We start from the raw sequence: 27,860 nt of genomic DNA on the forward strand, positions 1-27,860 counted from the left end.
ACAAATACCACCAGTTCATTTCCCAGGTCCCCTTTGAAGATAGGGTTAGACAAGTGCCCATTCTGGCCAATGAGACCTACGTAGAAATCACTGAATTGACTTCAAAGAGAGAAAAAAAAATCCTTACCAGCAGATGTATTTGGCTGGGAGCTTCCTTTTGACCTTGACCTTTCAGAAGAAGGTACTACCTAGAAGTGACTACAGTCCTCATCTCAACATGTGCTTCTGGAGAAATGCCAAGAGTCAGTTGAGGGTTGGCCCTGACATCCTTGAATCCTTGAACCATACCCTCACATGGCTATTTCTGAGATTCCTGTATCAAGAGAGAAAAACATAATAAAACTACTAATTCACTGGAACCACTGTTTTTCAAGTTTTTGTTATGCCTGATTGCAGTTCTTCATTTAATGTGTACCCAATTCTGGGGGACATTTTTCAGTATTTCTCAGTCCTTTACGAGTTTTGCTTCCTTTTAGTATTTTACCAATTAGGAAAGGGTCACTGTGTCTTATAAGGTTATCTTACCATGCTCCAAAGGTCCAGAGTCTGAAGGATGGAGAACATGCTGAGTGCCAGGAGGTCTCCCTCCGTTCCACTGGAGTTAAGAACAAAACCTGGGGTCTCCAGCCTGTCAGAAAACTCAGACTCACACGACTTCTCTTCAGCCATCTTCTCACCTAATAGAAAGTCTAATAGAAAGCTCATCCCATGATGTAGGCTCCCTATTTACCTCTTTTATTGTTTCTCTTGCTGAGAGAAAACTTTTCAGTTTAAGTAAGTCCCATTTGTTGATTTTTGTTATCAACTTTTGTGCTATGGGTGTCCTATTAAGGAATTTGGAGCCCGACCCTACAATATGTAGATCGGAGCCAACTTTTTCTTCTATCAGACGCAGAGTCTCTGATTTGATATCTAGCTCCTTGATCCACTTTGAGTTAACTTTTGTGCATGGCGAGAGGAGGGGATTCAGTTTCATTTTGTTGCATATGGATTTCCAGTTTTCCCAGCACCATTTGTTGAAGATGCTATCCTCCCTCCATTGCATGCTTTTAGCTCCTTTATCAAATATAAGATAGTTGTAGCTTTGTGGATTAGTCTCTGTGTCCTCTATTCTGTACCATTGGTCCACCCGCCTGTTTTGGTACCAGTACCATGCTGTTTTTGTTACTATTGCTCTGTAATATAGTTTTAAGTCTGGTATCGCTATACCGCCTGATTCGCACTTCCTGCTTAGAATTGCTTTTGCTATTCTGGGTCTTTTATTTTTCCATATGAATTTCATGATTGCTTTATCCATTTCTACAAGAAATGCCGTTGGGATTTTGATGGGCATTGCATTAAACCTATAGAGAACTTTTGGTAATATCGCCATTTTGATGATGTTAGTTCTGCCTATCCATGAACATGGGAACAAATTTTTACTCCTCACACTTCAGATAGAGCCCTAATATCCAGAGTATACAAAGAACTCAAAAAATTAAACAATAAGAAAACAAATAACCCAATCAACAAATGGGCCAAAGACCTGAACAGACACTTCTCAGAGGAGGACATACAATCAATCAACAAGTACATGAAAAAATGCTCACCATCTCTAGCAGTCAGAGAAATGCAAATCAAAACCACCCTAAGATACCATCTCACTCCAGTAAGATTGGCAGCCATTATGAAGTCAAACAACAACAAGTGCTGGAGAGGATGTGGGGAAAAGGGTACTCTTGTACATTGCTGGTGGGACTGCAAACTGGTGCGGCCAATCTGGAAAGCAGTATGGAGATTCCTGGGAAAGCTGGGAATGGAACCACCATTTGACCCAGCTATTGCCCTTCTTGGACTTTTCCCTGAAGACCTTAAAAGAGCGTACTACAGGGATACTGCTACATCGATGTTCATAGCAGCACAATTCACAATTGCTAGACTGTGGAACCAACCCAGATGCCCTTCAATAGATGAATGGATAAAAAAAATGTGGCATTTATACACCATGGAGTATTACGCAGCACTAAAAAATGACAAAATCATAGAATTTGCAGGGAAATGGATGGCACTAGAGCAGATTATGCTTAGTGAAGCTAGCCAATCCCTAAAAAACAAATACCAAATGTCTTCTTTGATATAATGAGAGCAACTAAGAACAGAGCAGGGAGGAAGAGCAGGAAGAAAAGATTAACATTAAACAGATACATGAGGTGGGATGGAAAGGGAGAGAAAAGGGAAATTGCATGGTAATGGAGGGAGACCCTCACTGTTATACAAAATTACATATAAGAGGTTGTGAGGGGAATGGGAAAATAAACAAGGAGAGATATGAATTACAGTGGATGGGGTAGAGAGAGAAGATGGGAGGGGAGGGAGGGGGGATGGTAGAGGATAGGAAAGGTAGTAGAATACAACAGTTACTAATAGGGCATTATGTAAAAATGTGGATGTGTAACCGATGTGATTCTGCAATCTGTATTTGGGGTAAAATTGGGAGTTCATAACCAACTTGAATCTAATGTATGAAATATGATATGTCAAGAGCTTTATAATGTTTTGAACAACCAATAAAAAAAATTAAAAAAAAAAAAAAAGAAAGCTCATCCTTGGGCTGTATAGACCCAAGTTCTCTTCTTTTGCCCATTACTAGCCATGTATCCCCTGGTTTCTTCCCATAGTAACCCCTATTCACATCTTTAGTGGTCTGAAGATGTAATGGTACATAGAGCACCTGGCACAAAAGCCTTCCATATAATGTGTATGCAATGTATTTCTTCTACCTTACCAGTCCTGAATGCTCGTTTTATTCTTTTATCAACTGCATCAAAATGTTTGGGTGTGGTGAAGGGGGTTCCCTGAAAACATGACTTTTGCTCCCAGCTTTGTGCTCCTACAAACAGTTCTGATGGGTAGAAGCAAAAAGCACCAGAGAACCTGCAAAGATTGGGAAGGTGAGCCCACACACTCACCACTCAGGAGACAGGAGTGAAGAGTGAGCATAACTGAAGTTCAGAGAAGTCAAGTGAGGTGATTTTACAGAGAAACAAATGGGGATGAAGACGGAGATTTCTTTGCCACTAGGAATTTGGGGGTAGTTCATCCTTTCCCAATGTCTCTGGGCTGTCTGCTATAGTTTGAATCTGTGCCGGTTTCTTATTGTAGTTATTTACACTGTTGACTTTTTTCTGAGAAAATAACTGATCTTTAATTTATTGATTCATTGAGTCATTCATTTCTGAGAGGTTAATATCTCATCCTTTTTGCGGAGTCAAGTAAAAAAAAAAAACAGAATGCAAATTCCAGCTCTACTACCACCAATAGCTGAGTGACTGAAAAATTCATTTCCTCTCTCTGACACGGAAGATATGAAGATTCAATACTTCTTATCATGACATATTTAAAAACAAACAGAATTTTGTAGAGAATAATATATACTCATGTATGTACCACTAAACTTTATCAGACCTCAGCATCTCATTTTTAAAAAGGAAAAGGCATTACAAAAACAATTTGTAATATACTCCTTATTTTTCTCCCTGAAGGCTATCATAACCTGGATTTGATAGATTTTATTCCTATGTTTTGTGGTCTTTTTTTCTTTTTATTTCCTATTTTCTATAATCTTCTTCTTCTTCTTCTTTTTTTTTTTTTTTTAGTGCTAGGATGCTTCCCAGGTCCTTGTGCATGGGAGGCAAGCATGCTACCAGAGAGCAACACCCTCCACCTAGTGCATGTTTTCACACTTACTTAATGAGAGTAAGAGTGCTTACTCTCATTCCAAATCCAAAAAAGTTCTGAGAAACAGAAGTTTTTCAAACTGTGGCAAACTCATTTGGCCCGAAAACCTAAACTGACCTCCTTTTAAGTCATTATTCATATATTTCACTTAGAAATATTAATGTATTTAAACATGTTTTTTCCCCTACAACCCCATGTGATATTTCTTAATTCAGAACAACTTAGAATATCAAAACATGCCTAGCCTCAAAGATTTAGGATGGGGATGTGGCTGTATATTACCATATACTTAGCACTCTATTATATCAATATTTCACAAATTACCTATTCATTTTGCCTATTGATAGAAATTTTGGATGTTTCTGATTTTTTATTTTTATAAACATTGCTGAATGATCACACATGTTGATGTGGACAACAGCATCTTCTTAAAGATACCTAGGGAATCCACATCTTCAAATTTAATGGTTCTCCATTACCGTCCACAATAGTGAATCAATTTATTCTTTCATCAGCAGCATATTAGAGGTCCTGTCACTCCCCTTTCTTGACAACATTTGGCATCATTAGTTTCTTTTTTTCCATGTTTTGCCAGTTGATGGGTAGGCTCAGAGGAGAGCCCAACCAATAGGGCTACTTCTTTCTCAAGTCCTGGACAACTTGGAAATAAGACAAAGGACTTAACAGAAAGAGGAAGAGGAAAAGAGAAAAAAAATGAAGCTCCTTGCATTCAAGGTTGTTTTTAGTTGCAGTTCACCCCATAGAAAAACATGAGCCAAAAGCCCCACAGCCAGATAAGTCATTCTGTCTCCGTTGGAGAAAAAAGGGTAGGAGACATGAAGTCATAAATATTTAGGAAAAATCTCCCTTCGTAAAGAAAACAGGAGTAGGGAAGGAACATTTGTCATTTTTTTTTCCAGTGCATTTCTCTGATTACTACTGAGTTGAGCAAATTTTCATGAGTTTATTGGCCATTGAAGCTTTCTCTCCTGGGAATTGCATATTCATATTCTTTGCCCATTTTTTATTGTGTTGTTTGACTCTATCTTTGCAGCCATAATTTATGTATTCCGAATACCAAGATTTGTCAGCAATATACATTACTAATACAGTCTCCCAGTCTTTGAGTTGTGTTTTTTCTTATTTATGATGAAATAGAAGAATATGAAAATGGAAGTTTACTGTTTTAATGTAGTCAGATCCTTTATTAATTCTCTCCTTGGAGAGTTATGGATTTTTGCATCTTAAGAATTTCTTTGCTGGTAGTAGCAAGAATTTCAGGATGTGTGTATGCTAAACTGCCTGGGCCATACTCCAAGGAAGAGAAGTGAAAGTCTAGTTTTGAGGACCAGACTGGAGAAGAGGGAGGATGTGGGAGGAGAGGAACAGAGGGCTGGTGGACTGCCAGCTTCCCCACTCCCCAGCTGTTCCTGAATAGCTCAACTCTGTAGAGCTCCACTTGGCTTAGCCCCATAGCCCAAGTGGCTCCCAGGTGGCAACCCCTGGGTATCAGAACTCATCCTGCCACAGCAACCAATAGACCAAGGAAGATGTCTGTCCTCGCGGTCAGTAAGGGACTCCCAAGAGAGAAAGCCCAAGATTCAATAGACCATAGTAAGGACCACCCACAGGAAAATGTCTGGACACTCTATAGGTAACTCTTAATCTCTATTGACATGGTCTTTACTCCCCCGCCAATGGAAAAGAGATTCTGTCCTAGTCTATTTAGACTACTGTGCCAAAATACCTGAGATTGGATAATTTATAAACAATAGAAATTTATTGCTTACAGTTCTGGAAGCTGGGAAATCCAAGATCAAGGTGCCTGCAGATTGTTTAGTGAGGACCCATTCTTCATAAATGGTGCCTTCTTTCAGCATCATTATGTGGCAGAAAGGCAAACGGGTTCCCCCATGCCTGTTCAAAAGGGCACTAATCCTATTCTAAGCCCCCTGACCTATTTACTTTCCTAAGGCTCCAGTTGTTAGGACTATTGCCTTGATGATTAGGTTTCAACATGGGAACATTCAGATCATTGGGAATTATCTTCTCATGGCTGGCCTCTGAGACATTAGAACTGGGGACTAGCTGCCACTTGACAGGTCCTGGGTCCATCCAGATAAGAAGGGGTCCAAGGAGACCTAGGTGAGCTTGTGAATCCAGAGCTAATGATCTGAAAGGACTATGAGCAATAAGAAAGAACGTGCTAAGTTTACATCCACAGGGAAATTTTCTCTGCTCATCCCTCATTCCTTGAGGGATGCATAATGAAATTGTCTATATTTCTTATATGCAACTTCTGTGTCCTAAAGCCACCTGACACCTAGAGCTCCATGGCTGTGTCAACCACCTCCCTCTTTTTACCTCTAATCAGCAGCTGAGCTCAATCAGCAACTGAACTGGTCTAAATCTGTGGACTGTGAATGAAAAATCTTTGGGTGCCTTGTTCATCCAGCATGGGCTCACCGTCCCTCCAAGGATATGGTGTTTTATAGTGTTTCCTCTCAGTCTCATCCTCTGTACCTAAACCATCATGGCTAAGAATGTTTTCTCTTTCTAACCTTCTCCACCAAACTCTCCAATTAAATCACAACCCAAATGATTATTCTCCACGTTAAGTAGATAACCGGTGTCATTATTTGAGAAGCCAACAGTCTTTCATCTGCTTCCACCTGGCTGTGACCCAACATCCCCAGCACCTGTGTTCCCTCTCAGTGAACCCAAGGGATATGAGGGGACTAGGAACCATGGTGGGTTTAGCAAAGTTTGAGGGAATTGAGTGGGAATTCCCCTGATATTATGAGAAGGAACCATGAATACAATTTCCATATAATAAGAGTGTATTTTTGTAATAGAAATCATGTCTTTTATTGCCAAGTAAGAGTGCCCACTAAAACTATGCTCACTCTCCTTTATCTTCTTTTTTCCATTTCACATTGAACTTTGACACATAGGTGGCTATAATTACATGCACTCACACATAGGCATGCACATGAGGCACGCTAACCCATTCTAAGCTGTTCATTTTCACTTACAAAGTTACCAAACATAAACCAGTGAGTGTTTGGATGGATGGATGGATTGATGAGTCAGTGAATGACCAAATGAATGAATGAGTCAATGGGTGGATGAATGAATAAATGAGGACAAAGGCGAGGACTGTTGACAGGAAGACACTCCGGAGCAGAAAATACGAAAAGATTAGAATTCTTAATATACCCCAACGATTCAGAACATCAAGGAAACAGAGTATGGGAGCCAGAAAAATATGCCATTTCAATTCAGCAGTACAGAGTGTCTGAAATAACCCCCCAAAAAATAAGAAATTAAAAGAATAGGGAGAACAAAAGATGGAAAAAGGAGGAGATTTTTTAAATGGGGGAGTTATATGAGCGGTTTATGTAGCTAATTGTAGGATAGACTAAGAGTCAGTACTATAGATTTAGAGTCAAGTACTTCCAAGAGGTTCATATGTGTCAAAACAGATTTTCACACATATCAATACATTTAATACTCACATTAACCTTGGGAGGAGGGCATTTCTCTTTTTACTTTACAGATAACCAAATCAAACCTTTACGAAGTCAAGACTTGCCTAACCTAAGAGCTGTGAGCCTGAGAATGTGTGTCAGGGCACTTGGACAGGTAATTTGAGGAACCTAATGCAAGTGTTGACTATAGGGGGCACAGCTGGCTGGTCATGGAATGAGCATCACTGGAGTTCAGGAACCCCATCCCATCTCAAGTTCAGTGAGTCCCTTGCTGCCTTCTCTCCTAGAGGACCCCTCCATAAGTCACATGCACAAACACTCAATCCTTTGGAGTTGAACCCTCCCACGTGCTCTGGAAATGCTAAGAGACCTTGAAGAGAAGATCCTCATCCCCAGAAAGCTTTAGGTCGGCTCAACAGACAAAACTGAGCATGAAGTAGAGACAAAGTGGACCTAGAGCGGGGGGCCAAAAGCTATGCTTCAGACACTCATTATTCTGAAGGAAGAGGATCCTGTCATGAACCCAACACTCACAGAGGAGGTGAGGGACACTTGGAGGATGTAGATTGGTAGAAGAAAGGAGCTCCCAGGGCAAAAGGACAAACTGAATGAAAGTAAGGATAAACCTGGTGTTTGAAATATAGCCACGATGTTATCCTGGAAAGGGCCCAGGAGTGGTGGAAACAGAATGGACATGAAATAGAACTGGACTTCTCCGGGGCCTTCGCAGTCAGACAGAAGTAATCCAGGTTAACCTGGGTGTCAGCTGCTGACAGAACGTTCCTGCAATATTGATGAAGATGGAGGAGGGTGGCCACTCACTAGAACAGAGTTTGTAGACCTGGATGGAGAAGGCCAATCCGAGGCAGATGTGAGAATATATGCTTCAACAGAAGGACTCTCACCCCTTCCCCTATGGCCTGACCTGATTCCAAATCTCAAAATCTGTATTGACCAGAAAACTGCACAGGCAGAAAGCAGAGCAGCTTCTTCCAGAAGGAGGCAAAGCACTCTCCCTTGATAGTGCTTCTCTCTTTCTCCATCAACCTCTAAACATAGGAAGGCAGTCAGTGAGAGCTGGGAGAACAGGAAGACACATCAGGAAGGACTGGTACTGGTGAACTCTATAGATTCTGTATTTGGGAATATCAGACAAGCAGGCCGAGGGACTGCAGAAGAGATCCTTTCAGACCAAGGGATGGAGGAGAGTGCCACTGCTAGACGTGGGGACTGGGCCAGGGACTCTGCTCTCTGACTTGTTGTCCAAAGATGGATCTGGAAAGGGAATTTGGCAAGTAAAGGAACACACAGTGAACGACATGGCCATCTGTAGACATACACCAGATGTGGGAGAATCCCTGGGGCTCTGAGGAGTACACCCAAACTCAAGGCAGGCCCAGGGAAAACATGCTGTCATGCAAGGAGACATCATGTGGAAGACTTAGCCTTCAGATCTCTGGAAGTGATTTTCTACCAAAACCAAAGGGAAAATTGAGATCAGGACTTGGCATTCTCTCAAGGAGGCAAAAAGAGAGGGCCTGCATAATGCAGAGCAAAAGGGGAAATGATCTGTGATGAAAAGACAGCAGATATTATTGTACATAAAGGAAGGTAAGAAAAAAAATAAGCATGCAGTAGCAGATTTAAAATTCACATTAGTAGCAAATATCTCCGCAAAGATCATCTGTTAATCTCAAGGGGGAAAATAGAGCTTTTACAATAAAAGGCCCAACAGTTACTACCTTCACCAGGTGATCAAACTTAATATCACTGATATTGGAATGGGGGGGGCAATACAAAGAATATAGCATCACTATGAAGTATTGCTACAGTTTGGAGAGCAGTTGTACTCCAAAAGCTCATGTGTGAGACAATGCAAGAATGTTCAGAGGTGAAGTGATTAGACTATGAGACTGTAACCTAATCAGTGAGTTAAGCCACCAAATGAATTAACTGGGTGGTAACTGTAGGCAGGTAGGATGTGGCTGGGAGAAGTAGGTCACTGGGGTCATGCCTTTGGGGTTTATATTGTGTACCTAGCACCTTAACCAACCAGTCCCCCCACCTCTCTCTTTCTCCTCTCTCTCTCTATCTCTCCCCCACCTACTTCCTGGCTGCCATGAACTGAACAGCTTTCCTCCTCCAGGCCCTTCCACCATAATGCTCTGTCTCACTCATCTGCGGCCCAGAACTATGGAGTCAGCCAACCATGGACTGAACCTCTAAGACTATGAGCCAAAATAAACTTTCCTCCTCTAAGTTGTTCTTATCGGATCTTTTAGTCTCTTGGTCACAGTGACAATAAGCTGATTAACACAAATATTCTTGCCAAAAATATTTGCGCAGAATGTAACCACACCTTCAAACCTGCTTCTACTTTCTACTTTGTTTTTCTTTTTCTTAAAGATACATAATTGTCTTTATTTAAACAACAGTTCACCAAGGTTGCAGAATACAGAATATAAGGTAAATACACAAAGATCAATATTATTTCTGTATATTAGCAATGAACAATGGAAATTTTTTTAAAAAAATTAAACTACCATTTACAATAGTATCAAGAAAAGAAAGGGAGGGAGGGAGGGAGGAAGGATGAGAGATCTGGGTGTGGTGGCACACACCTGTAATCCTAGCAACTCAGGAGTCCGAGGCAGAAAAATGGCAAGTTTGAGGCCAGCTTTGGCAAGTTAGTGAGACCCTATCTCAAAATGAAATATAAAAAGGGCTGGAGATGTAGCTCAGTGGTAGAATAGCCCTGGATTCTATCCTCAGTGGGGTAAAATATGTTTAAAAATACATCTAGCAAAATATATGTAAAAATACATACTGAAATTTTTATATTATTATGAAAGAATTTTTAAAGGACCTAAATAAATGAAGATATATCGCACATTTATGAACTGTAAAATTCAATGTTATTAAGATGGCAATTCTTCTCAAGCTGATTTATAGATTCAATGCAATTTCAATCTAAATCCTAATAGTATATATGGTAGATATTGACAAATTGATTCTAAAATGTACATAGAAAGGTAAAGAAACAAAACAGCCAAACAATTTTGAAACACAAAAGCAACGTTGGTGGACTAACACTACCTGATTTCAAGGCTTCTTTTAAATCAGTGATGGAGAAAGTATGTCATTTGTGAAGAGGTACATACATCAGTGGATCCGAGTTCCAAAATAGGGCCTTGAATACATGATAAATTAATTATCTTTTTCAAAGGTGTGAAGACAGAAAGCAAGATCTTTTTAACAAATTGTGTTGTAATGACTCTATGCAAACTTTGCCTATTCCTCATATCTTAGACCAATTTCATCTGAAAATGTAGGCATAAATGTAAAAGGTAAAACTATAAGAATTTTGGAGGAAAACATTAGAGAAAATCTTTGTGACCTTGTTAGGGCAAGAATGCTTAGCTACAACACAAAAAAAATAACAATCTGTGTTAGGGCAAGAGTGCTTGGATACGACACAATAACAATCTCTATAAGAAAAATATTTACAAAATGGACTTCACTGTTATTAAACATTTTCACTGTGCAAATGATACTGTTAATAATAAATCGAAATCACAAGTCATAGACTTGGAGAAAATATTTGAAATATCCTATCTGACAAAGACCTTTGATCCACAATATATAAGTAACTCTCAAAATTCAAAAATAAGAAAAAAATATAATTAAAAACCAGGCAAAATATTTGAACAGTTTATTAAAGAAAATACACAGATAGCAAATAAGCATATGAAAATATGTTCAGTATCACTGATCTAATTAAGAATAGGCCAATTAAAACTGCCATGTGTTGGGACTGGGTTGTAGCTCAGTGGTAGAGTGCTCACCTCGCATGTGGAAGGCACTGGATTCAATCCTCAGCCCCACATAAAAATAAATAAAATGAAGGTATTGTATCCATCTACAACTAAAACATATTTTTTAAAAAACAAATGTGACTTTTTTAAAAAAAAACTGCCATGTGGAAACACTACTTATAGATTAGAGAGGGTAAATCAGACTGCCCAGTCCATGTACACAGGGAGATGTGGGACAATCAGAGCTCTTGGAGAGACTACTACCCAGTAAGTTTGGGAAAACAATTTAGTAATTACATATAAAGCTAAACATTCACTAAATTACAATCCAGCAGCCCACTCGTAGGCATTTATTAGCTAAGTGAAATAAAAACCTATGCTTCCAAAAAACCTGTAGGTGAATATTTGAACGGCTTTATCCCTTACCACCAACAACCACAAATAATCCAAATGTCCCTCAGCTGGAGAATGACTAAACAAACAGTGGTGCATTCACCCACTGGAATATGATTCATCTATTAAAATTATGAACTACTGATCCATGCAGTAACATGAATTAAATTCATTATGGGGCTTCCACTTTGTAGAAAATGCAGGGATGAAGGAACAAGGTAAGTGCACCAAGAGGAAATGATCAGACTAATCCAGGAAGTGGGACAGTCTAGAATTAATAACATAGATGGGGTGTGGTGGTGGCAGGAGCAGGTACTCTCTATGAAGAGACCGGAGGCAAAACAACCAAAGGTCACTGGGATACTTCCTTGTATACTGGCTTGGAGTGGGGGGTAGGAAGGCATTTTGGCAACCATTAAGGAAGTCTGAATGTGAACTGAATTCAGATATTAAGGAATTATTAAATTTCTTTGATGTAATCAAGATATTGAGGTTATAAAGAAGAGCATCTGTACTTTAAAGAGGCTTTTTTGTTTGTTTGTTTGGTACTAGGGGTTGAACCCAGGGGCACTTAAACACTGAGCCACATCCTCAGCCCTTTTAATTTTGTTTTGTTTTGTTTTGAAACAGGGCTTTGATAAGCTGCTTAGAACCTTGCTAAGTTGCTGAGGTTGGCTTTGAACTAGCAACACTCCTGCCTCAGCCTCCTGAGTCACTGGGATTATAGGTGTGCACCACCATGCTAGCATATGTATTATTCTTTCACATGTTTTACTTAATAATGTTTTGTAGTGATAGGTTGGGAATGTACAAAGCAGAATTAACCATGCTCTGTAAACCATTATGCAGGGGACAAATTCAAAACACACTCTAGAAAGTAAAGGAAAAGAACAAATACATGGAAACTCTGAGAAAGACAATAGCAGGTGTGCAGGCAGATGTCAAGAGAGCTAGAGACCGTGTGAGTGAGAACGCATGACAACATTGAATTTTGTTTCCCAAGCAGCAGAGATGAAAGAGAATGGTACGACATTCCCATGTGATCCAACATAGGAATTATCAGTGTTCCTAAAGAAGGCCTTACAACAAATAGAAGAAATAATCAAAGATGTAATTAAAGAACATATTATATAACTGATAATAAACCTGAGTAAGAAGAATAATGGCATGGTCTGAATTTCAGGAAAAAAATCAATGAGTTAATTCATTTCTAGAAACCCTTTTTAAAATTATTTTTAATTATAAAGAACTGCAAGAAAGTCCCAGGAGCATCTACATAAAGAAAATTTTATTTTCATTATAAACGAAGGAACAGATTTTATGTTGCCTACTTCTCAGTGATGCTAGATATTGAGGCAGGGGGAGGGTCCTATCAAGACAGTATTGAGTGAAGAAAGTAAAGTTTCAATAATATGATTCCCAGACAAATTGTGATATGTAGAGACAGCATTAAAATGTTCTTATAAATGGGCATGGAAAAAAATAACTTTTGTGGGAAAAAAATTACATGAACATATGTTCCATTCAACCAAGAGATAAATTTAAAACACAAGACTGGTGAAAGTACATCTAAAAGTATTTTCAGATTCTTTCTTGCTGGATTTACATCCCAATCTTAGTAATCCAATCTAATTATGTGTCTACCCGGAGCAAAGCTTGGCCATGCAGTCACCTCCCTATGTTCACTTCTGCTAAAGCATCTTTCCCAGCACCAGGGGGTGTGGCTTTGAGCCAGATGCATCACTCCATAATTGCAGTGGTATCTCTTGCCATGCTTGACAGACAAGGAAAACAATAACTGCTGTAGTTCTGTTCCAGCAGTTACAAACAATAGCACACAATCAACATGGTAGAAGGGAGAAGGCTATGCCAGGAGATTTACTAAACAATCTTTCTTTCCTGCTTTCTGTTTTAAAAAAGATGTTAAATACAGCCACATAATAATAATGATGAGCTTGAATCATGATTCTTCTACATCTCTTCAGTGGCATAAAATTTTTGGCTTTGACTCTTTCTTTTAAGTACTCAGGATTGAACTCAGACCCTTGTGTATGCTTTACCACTGAGTTACACCCCCAGCTCCCTTTTTTTTAAAGTAATAAAATACCATAAAGGAAATATGTTATCAAGCTCTATTCATATTATCACCAAGACAAGTGAGTAGTCTTACGTTAACTCTTCTTTAAAAGTAATATATGTAGTGTGATATTGACAGCAATACAAAGTGCATCTATGTCATATAAAGAGAACTTGAGAGAGTATGAGAAAGCAAGATAAAAATGAATCTTATTTTCCAAGTAACAGTATCTTCTGCTGTCATGAGGAAACACTTCTTTATAATAGACATTTACCTTGATAAGCCTTAGGTGCATGGTGACAATTCAATTGCTAATTTTTCCAACTGTCTGGCTTTAGTTTACTGAGTGGGGGATACAAAATGAAGTGGCATGGAAAGAAATAGAAGGGTAATAATAGCTAACACTTCTGAAGTGCTAGACACTGCAACATAAGGAGTGCTACAAACTCTGTGAGGTTAGTACTATTCTTCCCACTTAACAGATGAGGAAACTGAGGCCCAGAGAGGCTAAGTAACTCATCCAAAGTCCTACAGCTAGTAAGCAGCATAACTTGGCAATCACACCAAGGAATTCTGGCACCATAATCTGTTTTAAGAGCCAACATGGTACTGCCTGCTATAGCTTGCTATCCAGGAAGGAGAGCTAGGGCAGAAAGAGTGAAATAAATTTGGGTACATTTCTGATGGATAGTATGCCAAGTATGGACTGTATCAGAACCTGTGTCCGAACAAAGAGAAAGCAAGAATGTAGAGGAATCTGGGTAAATTTTTTGCTTTACATTTTCATTTCCTATAATACTCTACAGTTGAATGTATGCTTTTATAATCAGAAAAGAATCATTTCTTAACAACATGATGATTGCATCTAAAATATTCATAGCAAGTAGCTTGGAAAGAATCTCAGAGAGAAGTTAGCAATGCTTATAACTAGATGGAATAACTGTGGGTGATTTCTTTCCCTTTCTTTCTTTACTGAATTTTGTAATCTCTCTACAGTAAACAGATGTCGACTTTGAAATGGAGAAACAAGTTATTTTAGATAAAATAAAAAAGAGAGTAATTTTAGATGCAATGGACAATGGGACATTATCCATGAGAAGTGACATGAAGACAGAAGGTTTTAAGAAAGTTTGAGGGGCTGGGGTTGTGGCTTAGTGGTAGAGTGCTTGCCTAGCATGTGTGAGACACTGGGTTTGATTCTCAGCACCACATATAAATAAATAAAGGTTCACACATCAGATGGAGCACTAAACTCTAGAGATTAAAGAACTCAAAAGGTTAAACACCAAAAAACAAATAACCCAATTAATAAATGGGCCAAAGACATGAACAGACACTCTCAGAAGAGGATATACAATCAATTAACAAATATATGAAAAAATGCTCATCATCTCTAGCAATTAGAGAAATGCAAATCAAAACCACTCTAAGATTTCATCTCACTCCAGTCAGAATGGCAGCTAATATGAAGACAAACAACAATAAGTGTTGGTGAGGAGCAGGGAAAAGGTACACTCATACACTGCTGGTAACTCTGCAAATTGGTGCAGCCAATATGGAAAGCAGTATGGCGATTCCTTGGAAAATTGGGATTGGAACCACCATTTGACCCAGTTATCCCTCTCCTCGGTCTATACTCAAAGGACTTAAAAACAGCATACTACAGGGACACAGCCACCATCAGTGTTTTATAGCGGCACAATTCACAATATAGCTAAACTGTGGAACCAACCTAGATGCCCTTCAATGATGAATGGATAAAAATATGTGGCTTACATATACAATGGAATATACTCAGCAATAAAAGAGAATAAAATCATGGCATTTGAAGGTAAATGGATGAAGTTAGAGAAGATAATGCTAAGTTAGCCAATCCCCAAAAACCAAATGTCAAATGTTTTTTTTTCTGATATAAGGAGGCTGATTCATAGTGCGGTATGGAGAGGGAGCCTGGGAGGATTAGACGAACTCTATCTAGTGCAGAGGGGTGGGAGGGTAAGGAACGGGGCAGGAGGTTATAAATGATGGTGGAATGTGATGGACATTATTAACCAAAGACATGTATGAAGACACAAACTGGTGTGAATATACTTTGTATACAACCAGAGATATGAAAAATTGTACTCTATATGTGTAATAAGAAATGTAATGCATTCAGCTGTCATATATAAATAAAAATAATTAATTATTAAAAAAAGAAGTTGCCAGGATCATGAAGCCTAAATTTAGGGGTATTTTTCTATGCGGATGGTTCACTAGATTATTAAGATATCTAAAATCCCCCAAAGAACTAATGCTTGCAAAAATAAAAATGCTAAGAACAATGGAAATAAATAAAGGTCCATCCACAACTAATAAAATATTTTAAAAGAAGAAAAGCAAGTTTGACTGACTGCTTCAGAGTTGGACTAGAGCCAGGTAAGAGGCCAATGATCGAGGTGTGAAAGGTCCCACTCATCCAACCTTGGTGAGTATTAATGTACTCAACAAATTATTATTGAACACCAACCATGGGCCAACTGTGGGCCAAACACAATGGACAAGGAGTTTAAAGACGGAGTGGGAAAAACATGTGCCCAACAAGTAAACCCAGGAATACATAGTTAATTTCAGATAGTGATAAGGGGCAGGAAAGGGGAATAAATAAGGTACTGATCAGAAAATAAGGCCAGAGGAGGAAAGCAAAGGACTGTGCTTTAGATAAGTGGGTAGGACAGGACTCCCTGGGGAGTTAGGGTTTGAGCTGGGGCCTGAGGGTGAGAAGGAGCTGCCCTGGGGTGGGGGGGTGGGGGGATCTGGGCACAGGATCCTGCAGAGACAAAGGCTGGAACAGAAAGATCTCCAGTGTGGCTGGAGCCCAATGGGGGTGGGGAGAGGAGCAGGAGGTGAGCTTGGAGAAAGCAGGAACTATCTGCATAGGGCTCTGTGTGCTGTGCAAAGGAGTTTTTATTGTATCCCACAGTCTAGTTGAAGCCATTGGAAGGCTTTGAATAGAGGGATAACATGATCTGAATTATGCTTTAAAAGGTCACTCTGACTGCTCATGGGGAAGGAGTTGAAGACAAGCAGAGAGACACTGAAGAGACCAGTTAGAAGGTCAGCACCATCTCGGTGAGGGAAGATGGGGCTAGGAGATATATATGCAGACCTCTGCTAGATGTTCTACATACCGAGATGGTTAATCTCAGGTGTCAATTTGACTGGATTAAGGGATATATAACTGGCAAAGCATTATTTCTAGGTATATCCATAAGGATATGTAGGGAAGAGAATGGCATTTAAATTAGTGGATTGAATAGGAAAATCTATCTTCACCTAATGTAGATGAGCACCATCCAATTGGCTGAAGACTCAAAACAAAAATTTTAAAAGAAAGGCAATTTCTCTTTCTCTTTCCCTCCCGACTTCCCCATCTCTCCTGCAGCTGGGACACACATATTCTCCTCTCCTTGGATATCAGAATTCCAGGGTTTTTGGCCCCTTGAACTCCAGTACTTACATCAGTTCTCAGGCCTTTGGACTTGGGCAGGAAGTTAGACCATCTGCTCCATGGCTCCTAGGCATTTGATCTTGGGCTATGCCATACTACTAGTTTCCCTGGTTTTCTAGCCTGCATATGGTGCATTGTGGAATTTACCAGCATTAATTAGCCTATTTCCCTAATAAATCCCTATCTATCTATCTATCTATCTATCTATCTATCTATCTATCTATCTATCTCTTCTTACTGTTTCTCTGGAGATCTCTGACTAATGCACATGTGTGGTATTAGTTTAATCCTAGTGATAGCCTGAGAAGGTAGACATTATTCATTCCATTTTATAGATCTAAAGCTAAGGTTTAGAGAGATTAAAAATCTCACCCAAGGTCACAAGGTTCAGAAGTAAGAGAATCTGGGCTTGGAATGCAGATCTAATAGGGTCTCAAACTCACATTGCCATTGAGTGGGGATTCAAGCAACAGATGATAAATGGGTGAACGAAGAGAGGAGGACTTGGATCAGAGCAGCACTGATGAGACAAGAGATAAAGAAGTGGCATAAGAGAAACCTCAGAGGAAGTTCAGATCATCCTCTGGATCTGTTAACTGTGGGAGGTGAAGCATTCATTCCAGGTAGCGTCAACAAGGCCCATCTGCAAGACTTCAAGACAGGGACCACCTGGTCACAGAGGTGGGAGTGGAGCTTAAAAACTGGAGAGCCAACCACAGTGTCACACACCTAGAATCCCAGAGATTCAGGAGGCGGAGTCAGGAAGGTTGCAAGTTCAAGGCCAGCAACTCAGCAAGACCCTGTCTCAAAATAAAAAGGGCTGGTGGTGTAGTTCACTGGAAAAGCACTCTGGGTTCAATTCCTAATCGAGAGAGAGAGAGAGAGAGAGAGAGAGATCTGAAGAGAGAGAATAAGATTTCTGGGACTGGGGATATAGCTCAGTTGGTAGAGTGCTTGCCTTACATGCACAAGGCCATGAGTTCAATCCCCAGCAGCACAAAAAAAACAGAAAAGGTTTCTGAGTCTCATGAGGAGCTGTAATGAAAAGGTCAGAAGTAACTATTGTGTCACAAAAAAAAAAAAAAAAAAAAAAAACAAGAGAGGAGACAGCTTGGTAGAAGTGGCCAAGTGGCCAGCAATGGAGTTAGACTGTTTCTAGGCCAAATATCTAAAAAAAAAAAAAAAAAAAAAAAGAAAAAAAAAAACAATTCCCAATTCCCACAGTGTGTGTTTTGAGGAACCCAAATTGCAATAACACCTAAGTTTATTTTGCAATTTGATTATTGAGAAGAGAGTCAAGTGTGAGTGAAGTGAGGGTCATCAAGTCTGTTTCCACCCCCTTCTCCCACCATGTCCCCATTAGTCACAGTAAATGAGAGGGTGCACAGCCAGGAGGTCACTGGTCATGGTGGGCAGATTATCCCCACCATAAGGCTTCTGAGTCTGATCTAAGGGGGAGGCTCCTTCCAACACCCTGCCAGGGCCCACCTGCACTCCAATTATGTTTTCCAGACTCTGCCTTTGCCTGCAGGGAGCCATGTTTTCATCTTATTACTGCTCCTTGACGGGAACATGAGTGTTGGCGGTGTGTGTTTCAGGGGTCTCACTAGGCCTCCCTCAGTATTTTCAGAGACATGTCCAACACAAATGAAGAGCAAGTATACCAAAGTTCAAGATAAAGAAAAGAATAATTCATGTTCCTGACATGAAGAGAAGAGGAAGTAAAAGGAGAACACCTCTGTTTCTCATTATTGGAGTTACCAGAAGCACAATTAAACCTTGCTAGAAGAAAAGTGCCTGCACTCCCTGCCAACACACGCCTCCCTCTGGCTCACAACCCTGGATGCCTGGAAAGTCTAAAGAATGCACAACCTTACGATGCCATCTTAGCAGTCCTGCAGCTGTGCCCAAAACTGATAGGTGAGCCCTGGAGCTGAACTTCCATTATTACAACTGCTAGGCATTCATTGACAAGGTGAAAGGTGGTCCACCTTGACTACATCTTTGGAGCGGGTGGGGTAAGGAGAATGGAAACAGAAATGTCCAGGAAGAAAGAGCCAGAGTGTACCTAGAATCAAAGGGGAGGAGGCAGACCAAAGAATGCCTCTGGTCACGCAGGTGTGCCTGCACCAAACTCCCGGAAATGAAGGACTTTGTTTTGACATAGGTGGAGGGAAGGAAAAAGAAAAGGAGAAGAAGGAGGAGGAGGAGTGGAGGAAGAGGAGGAGGAGAGAAGCAGAAGAAAAAGACAATTAAGATTCAAAGATCCAAAAGGACAGAAGTCTGAAATCTAGCACTGAACGAATGGATAAATTTGATTCACCTTAGCAGAAGGTAAGCAATTGTCCTTCCTAACCTAAAGTGTTGGGCAAAGGTGAACTTCCTTGGCAGTTTAGTAATAAAACTCGAATTACACAGGTTTTATCATATCTCTGAGTCCTTTGACTGTTTCATGCCCTCAAATAATTGACATCCTGAAGAGCTATAAAATACCAGACCAAGAGGCTATGGGAAACATTTCACTCCTGGGATCTCCAAGACTGTCCCTAGATGGGGCCATCTCAGGTGCCCTCTCCTTGGGCTCCTTTTCAATGGTATGTAGCCACCTGGCCCTGGAGAACGGACAACGACAGTCACCCATGGGGCTTTCTAGGGTTTTCTAATTACCTAAAAGGACAGTGGCACCACAGAACTCCATAAGCCCAAAGATGCCACAGAGGAAGTCCACTCCCTATATCCCCAAAGCTTGGTTGTAGTGGGCATAAAGCCAGCATTATTGAGCATTTGACAAGTGTCATAACCAGAGTCAAGGGCTGAGAACATAAATATGGAGATAAGGAAACTGTGGTAAGAGTCCTGCCTCCTCAGCCCCCAAGGCCTGGCTGAGGCAATGCACAAGATCAAATTGGACACCAGGTGGAAAGTACAGCCAGTGGTGGAAATAACATGCTATGGGCAGCCTAGGATGATTGAGTTGACCAAATCTGTCAGGCAGTAACATGAGGGAGGGAGTCAGTCCAGGCAGAGGGACTGCAGGGTCCCAGAAAGCTTCTCTCAATAACCAGCCCTCTCAACCCTTAGGTCATTGGCCACCTGCTGCATTTGTTTTATACTGTTGGATAGTGAATACCAGAGATTTAGTGGCTCAAAACAACAAGCATTTGTTATCTCGCACATTTGTTATCTCACACTTTCTGTGGGTCAAGAATTCAGGCATTGGGTATCTGGGTTCTCCTCTCAAGGTTGACATAAGGCAGAAATCAGGTACCCCACCGGGCTGCATTCTTTTCAGAGTCTGTAGGTGAAATGATCCAGTTCCTTGTTAATTGTTCAACTGATGTCCCTGTTTTCTTGCTGACTGGTGACCAGTACCTGCTCTCAGCTACCCACATGCCCCCCCTCTGTGTGCCATCCGCAGCAAGGCTGTCTGCTTCTGTAAAATCTGCAGGTGAATTTCTAGACAGTCTGCTCAGCTGGGGTCTTATATAGCATCGCCTAACTGAGGGAGTAACTAGTCCATGGTAGTTGAGGGAAGGGTATGATACAGGGTGAGAGTACCAGAACATATGAATCGTGGGGACCACCTCAAAATTCTGACCACACACCTGCAATTTATCATATCTAATGAGAAAATGTCACTTCTTTTGATACTTGACTTCTGGAACCATTGACACTCCATTCACTGATTCTCACTACTACCTTGAAATTCATACAGTGATCTTTTCTTGTCTCTCCAAACAGAACTCATCCATCCAAGTCCACTCCAACCCTGTATTTCCTAACACCATGACTGACACAACCATCCCCCAGTATCAATATAAAGATAGTGGCTGAGATCATGGATTCTTGAGTCTAAGTGCCTGAGTTCAAATCTTGGCCTTGTCATTTACTAGCTACATAAGTCTATGCCAGTTATATAACCTCTTCTCCTTTAGTTTCCCCATTTGTAAAACAAGAGTGATAATAGTACTGATTCATAAGATTGTGCTGAGGATTAAATCAGTTAATGCATGTATAGTGCTTAGAAAACAGGAGGGAATGTGATAAGCACTTGATAGATGTTAGTGGTTAATAGTCTATCCTACTACCTAGCATAGTAAAAGCATCAATAAATATATACAGAGAGAAATGATGAATGCCTCTGTTTTAGCTTAGACTCATTGCCTTTGCTTGACTATTGCAGTAGCCTCCTCACTGGGTTATGCTAACCACCATTCCCCTACTCCATTCATACTGCTCACCACCCTTAGGCACATACTTCTAATATTCATATATGAAGCTATTTTGTCCCTCTGCATTGCTTTGCACAATCCAGTGACTCCCCAACCCCCACATGGAGCCAAAGCAAACTCTGAACTCCTCATCTCAGCACATGTACAATGACCTGTGATCTCCTCTGCCTACCTACCTCTTGATCCGTGCATTTTCCAAACCACCAGCAGTTCCCAGAACAAGCCACCTTTCTTTATTCTTTCCATGCCCAGATTTCCAATTTCCTCTGCCCTGCCCAGCTGAGGAAATTATCATCTTTTGTTTCTGATGCTAGAGATTAAACCCAGGGTCACTTTACCACTGAGCTACATCCCCAGGCCTTGTTATTTTTTATTTTGCCTTGTTATTTTTATTTCCCTAAGCAGCTGAGGGCCTGGTTTAGTTGCTGAAGCTGATCTTGAACTTGTAATCTTCCTGCTTCAGCCTCCTGAGTCATATTATCAGTTTTTGCCTATAGCATCTGCAGTACCTGGTCCCAGACATGAGGGTTTCCAGGCAGAGTTAGATCTCTATGTCACTGTAACATTTATCAAATAACCATTTGTTTATATGTCAACTCCCCCAATGGGCTGAAGGCTCCTTTATAGAGAAAGTTAGATCTTAATCAGATTGGTATTCCTGGCAAGAAGCACAAGATATATAGTGGAAGATTAATATATGATTATTGAATGAATGCTTTGCTTTGGGAAGTACCTAATAAACCTTGATATTTGTATTTTCCCGAATCTTGTTTTGCTTGTAACTTTTGAATAGAAATAGTTACTGATGCTTATGTCACAAATTCATTGAGTTTTATTTGTATCCTTTAAAATGAAGATTGCTAGTTATCATTCATTCCCTAACAAATATGTATTGGGAAACACTTATCAGATACTAGAATTGAGGTGAGCAAATCAAATTTGGCTCCTCCCTTATAAGGCTTACAGTCTATTAAATCTATAACTTTGAAGAAGAGACTGACCTTGAGCCATAAATGCATCAATACAAAGTTATAAATCTAAGTGAGAGTTGTAAAGAGAACAGGTTACAAGGAGGGATCTAATTTATACATAAATGCTCCCTGACTTATAATGGTGCTATGTCCCAATAAACCCATCACACATTGAAATATCATAAGTGGGAAATGCATTTAATACTTCCAATGTACTGAACATCAGAGCTTAGGAACACAGAACACCGTAGGTTATTGGTTGTTTGCCCTTGTGATCACATGGCTGACTGGGAGCTGTGGTTTCCTGCCATAGCCCAGCACTGTGAAAGAACATTGTACCATATATGGATAATCCAGGAAAACATACAAATTCGATTCTCAAAGTATGGCTTCTACTGAATGCAAATCATCTGTGGACCATTCTGAACTCAAAAAAGAAAAATAAAATCACAAAAAGATCTACCATAAATCAGGGACCATCTGTAGAAAGTTTAGGGAACTTCTCTTTGAAGCCTTGACACTAGAGGGGATGTGAAAGACTGGATAGGAGTGAGCCAGGAAAAATCATGGGGAAAGAGCATTCCAGCCCATGGAAACCACATGTGCCAAGATCCTAAGCAAGCAAAAGGCAGCTGGTGAGGCGGGGGCTGGGAGTTCGAGTTGAGGGGACACAAACGTTGAGGAAACTGTCAGGGGCCAGATCATAAGGCTTTGATCTGAAATCTGGATTTTATCCGTGCATAAGGAAGCTGCTGAAGGTGTAAAACAGGAGAGTGACATGAACCTCTGGGTGGGATCTTCCCATGAGCACTATATTGTGCTCTGCTGATGTGGGAACAACTCTGGATTTTAGTGGTGAAAACACCAAGAACCCTTATTGTCCCTGATAAGCAAAGCTGTGGTCACCAGCTCCCTCCCCTGAACCCACAGAAGAAAGATAACAGAAGCTCACTTCCAGGGTCACACAGGAGAAGACCTTAAGCTGTCCTGGCTATTCAGATGGAAGTTGTCATCTCCTCCAGAGACCGTATGAGATGAGACATGCCAGGTAGATAGGATCTAAGGGTCCTTCCAATTCTGACATGAGTCTCTGGAGCCCAGTAACTGGAATCAGTATCCAAAGCCAGGTGCCTCACTTGCCAAGGGCTTTGGGTGACCCTGGGAGGCCATAGCACTTCCTAGAATGCTCTTCCCTCTCCCACATAGTCACAGCACTCCTATGATAAGCCTGGCCACGCTGATCTGGCAGTGTTCTCCTATGAAGCAGTAAATGGTGGCCTGTAACAAACTCTCCCCCATCTTGCCCTTGGTTCCACAGACAAAAACAGGAACACTCAACTGGCCCAGCAAGGTGTCATTTAGGTCAGGTTCTGGCAGCTGTGGCTCCCAGCTCTCACTATTCTCTGGGTGCCCTTATAGACCTGGCTCCTCTGCCCTGCATATCACCAGAATGTAAGCACCCTCTTCATCTCACAGCTCCTCATACCAGGTAGGAGGAGGAAGGAAGTAGTTTCATCCTCTCTGCATGCAACCCTTTGAGAGCTACTTGAGGCAATTTGTCACTCAGTTTCAAGCTGCCAGCCAAGGAGGGGAGCTGAGAAGACTCTGTAATGAGATCCTTACTCTGTAATTAAGTGCCAGGCTTTGTTTTACACCTATCTTTCCCATGGAGCTGATCACATCACCAGGATCCCCCAGGCAGTGAATGGGGAATGGGAGTCACTCTGTGATTACCCCTGCTCCCAAAGACAGGTTAGAGGGGAGGGTCCTGTCTGCCCCACCTGTTCCCCCTTTCCCCAGTCTTACTCAAGACAGTGCCATTTCTGTCCTTGAACTGGATTTCACCCCGGAAAGCCATTCCACTGCTTTCTGATTCAACTTCTCTTTCTAAACTTTGGGTTGTGACAGCCTCCAGGGAGTCGTTTCTTTCCTTTGACAAACCCCTTTTCCTGAAAGTGCAACAAATCCCAGCAGCAGAGGAAGGGCAGGAAAAGGAAAGAGAAGTTAGGGCAGAGGAACACTAGACTCATAGGACACAAAGGGTCTGTCCTCTCTTGCATTCTCCCAAATGAGAACTTTCCTTCCTCAAATCACCCCAGCTCACAAACACGGTAGCATGGGCTGACCAGATCCTGTCATGAAGATCATCAGAATTTGCCCTGAAGTTGCGCAGCGGAAAGAGCAAGGCACTAGGACTTTGGACACTTCAGGTCTTTGGACAACACTTCAGGGGTTTGCTGAAGTGTTGGGTTTTGCTTCTCTGTACTACGGAAAGAAAAGGGGCAGTGCTGACCTGGATGATCTCGGTGGACAGACATATTTGGGATCTACAAGGGCCCCTGCAGGACCTCTGCCTCCTCTCGGCGGCCCTTCCCCTGGATGCAGGGTACTCACAGCGGCCAGTTCCCTGCGCCACAAACTTTGGAGCATTTTGTGTTTTCCCTCGACACGTGGACACCTTGTCCAATCCCCCAGGGTCACTGCCACGGAAGCCCGAGGTCTCCTACTTAACAAGAGAGCAAGAGGGGACGGGGCGGTCGGTGGGCGTGGCTTGGTGGTGGGCGGGGCCTCCCGGGACCTGTGGGGCCTTCCCAAGCCCCGTGCATTGCTGCTGGGAGGAGCGAGCTGAGGCTGGAGGAGGGAACCGAGGCTGGAGGAGGGAACCGAGGCTGGAGTAGCGAACGGAGGCTGGAGGAGGGAGCCGAGGCTAGCCACGCTCCGGGATTCACCCCGGGAGGTGAGCGTCCGCAGCTGCAAGAGACCAAAGTGGGGCCCGAGTCCTGCGCGCGGGGTGGGAAAGCCGACGCCTTTGGCTGTCGGGGGGCCTCTGCCCCTCCTCCGGCCTCCCCCAGGAGCTGGCCTGGGTAGTTTCCAACTCGTTTCCCTCTGCGATCATCCCATACCCGCATGGCACTCTCAGTATGGCGGTGCTGAGGAAGGTGGGGGTCCCTTGACCCAAGGTGGGGAGGGGAGAGTGACACGTGGATCCCTGTGCCCAACAGGCAGGACAGGAAGAAACCTTGGCAGTATAACTAAGGCATTCTCATACTTGCCTTGGAACAGAGCCATTCTTTCTTGGCAGACTTTTACATTTTTAACCTAGTCCCCACCCTGTGGAAGGAGCAGGTGACTTGTTCTGAGTTAGCTTTCTCCTTGCCCTCTTGGAAAGGAAAGACACATAGCCACTGCTAGTAGGGCCATGGAGATCCCAGAAAGTCACTGAGATGCTCCACAAAAGGCTTTAAACACCTTGCCCCATAGTGCCAGGTGGAGCAGCCTGGCAAACACTCCACAGTAAAAATTGTTGACCTTTTTTATGTTGGAAAAAAGAAAAAAGAAAAATGTCAGCCTGTGATGATAATGGCCCAGTGGCTCTGCGTCTGTAAAACCACAATTGAAAAGACATTTTATGGGGTGGGTTTGGAACCACATTGTGGTTTGGTTGATTGACTCTCCTGTGGGTGAGATGCTTCCAAGAACACTACTTGAGGCCTCATTCAGTGGAAATCTATAATGGTGGCTTTCTCCCAGGTGTGGGTTAGCTATATGGATACCTAGTATTTGGGACACATCCGTCCAATATAGTCAACTCTGAACAGCTTGACCCCACTGACCTTCAGATACTGTTGCTGCGCAATAACCCAATCAATGCAATGCCTTGTTTGGACATCAAGTGTGTTTGTAATGCTGTCCTGCTTCTCGGTGCCTGGAAGAGGGGGTTGGTTATCTGATGATGCTAGCTGCCAAGCAGGCGTAATCAGACTCTTGCCAGATGAGTTTAGTTTGATCACTTTTCTCTGCATTTACTCAGGATCTGAACAGTCCATCCAAGATCTCCTGGACACTTTGACTCATTTCACCTTTTTCTCTGGGAAAGAAAACAATGGCCAGGAAATTCCCAGAGTGCCATGCACAGCCAGTCAGAAGGAAAGCCCTGGAGCAGAGCCCTGGAAAAAGTTCTGTGGGGCTAGATGCTAATCCTTCCCTTATCACATTGTGGAGAGGTTCCAGAGGTGTCCCAGAGGAAGGGCCCAGGCCAAAGCTAATTACCAAGCAGTACAAAACCAGTCTATATTTTAACAAAATTGTGATGGTACCCACAGGCTTAATTATCCTAACAGGCACTTATTTCCATCCTAAACAGTGGCACAGGATCACTGCTTTGGACATTTATTCTTTGAGCAGAGCAGGAAGCTTTCTGATTCCATTGTCAGAATGCAAAGCCGATCCTGTCGGGTTTTCAGTTTGGTTTGAGGAGGGAAGACACCTCCTGGGGAAGGCATGTGCATCACAGAGACTACTTTGTTGATTTCCACACATCTGGAAGTGTGACTGCCCAGCGATGAAATCAGAATCGGTCTATTTGTTCACAGACTTGGATAGCAAGGAAACCCTGGAATGTCCAGTTACTGATTCCAGATGTGTTTGTTTCATTCTTTTTTAAAATTAATTAATTTATTTGTTCTAATTTGTTATACATGACAGCAGAATGCATTTCAATTCGTATTACACACATGGAGCACAATTTTTTATTTCTCTGGTTGTACACAAAGAAAGAGTCACACCATTCGTTGTCTTCTTACATGTACCTAGGGTAATTATGTCCATCTCATTCCACCATTTTTCCTATCCCCTTGCCCTCTCCCTACCCCTCCCTCCCCTTTGCCCTATCCAAATTTCCTCCATTCCTCCCATGCTCCCCCTACCACACCCATTATGAATCAGTATCCACTTATCAGAGAGAACATTCGGCCCTTGGTTTTTTGGGATTGGCTTACTTCCCTTAGCATGATATTCTCCAACTCCATCCATTTATCTGCAAATGTCATGACTTTATTCTCTTTTAATGCTGAGTAATATTCCATTGTGTATATATACCACAGTTTCTTTATCCATTCGTCTATTGAAGGATTGGTTCTGTTATGGGGAGACGCCTCAGAAAGCACTCTAAGTCCGAATTTCAAATCAAAAGAGAGCTTTATTTACCTGGCCAGGAGCTGTCACCCACCACAGAGACTGAAGCTCTGTGGGTGGACAGCATCTTCCTGGTCCATCCAAAGAGAATATAAGCACAAAATCCACAACTCAGTGACTTGTTTATTGTCATGTAAGCTAGCCAATCATAGAAATTCAAACATTAATAAGTGGGACCTGTGAGCTCTAGGCAAGACTGGAATTTTCCAGTCAGCAAGCAAGCGATAAACAGAAGCAAAAAAAAAAAAGCATTAGCTTTGCAGTTCAGTTGACCACAGTCCTGGGTTCAAGCAGGTGCTGGACAGTCGCATCCTGAATTTGGGCAGGGGTCGGTGGGCAGAGAATCTACTTCAAAGTCACGTAGACCCACAAGGTCATTCAAACCCAGGATATAGCTCACCATGACCACCGCTACATCCTGAGTAGGTTACAATTTGTGGGGTACAAAGTGAAGAAAAGCAATTTTTATAAGAAAACAAACAGCTTTCATTTCAGTTTCTCAGAAACAGTTCTTGTAACAGTGTTTTATAGAAGGCAGCAAAATGGACAGTTCTTGCTTTATAATTGTCTTATCTCACTTATCAAAATCTTATGTCTATAGTCTATATTTTTTACTAATCTATAATCTATAATTTACACTCTTATTGATTGTATTTATTAGTTCACACCACAACCATTCCACAATTTAGCTATTGTGAAC

General features: G+C 41.6%; 1 protein-coding gene across 9 annotated transcripts in view; it reads left to right on the forward strand.

The window, feature by feature from the left end:
- Positions 1–24,812: 24,812 nt before the first annotated feature.
- Tlr5 (toll like receptor 5) overlaps positions 24,813–27,860 on the forward strand; it is a 57,151-nt gene continuing 54,103 nt past the window's right edge. For all 9 annotated transcript variants that reach the window (XR_003582636.3, XR_011703960.1, XR_003582637.3 and 6 more), the window contains exon 1: positions 24,813–24,923. The gene's annotated coding sequence lies outside the window, so the exon portion shown is untranslated. The remainder of the gene's footprint in view (positions 24,924–27,860) is intronic.

The sequence above is a fragment of the Marmota flaviventris genome, chromosome 12, assembly GCF_047511675.1.
Source record: "Marmota flaviventris isolate mMarFla1 chromosome 12, mMarFla1.hap1, whole genome shotgun sequence".
Taxonomy (NCBI): domain Eukaryota; kingdom Metazoa; phylum Chordata; class Mammalia; order Rodentia; family Sciuridae; genus Marmota; species Marmota flaviventris.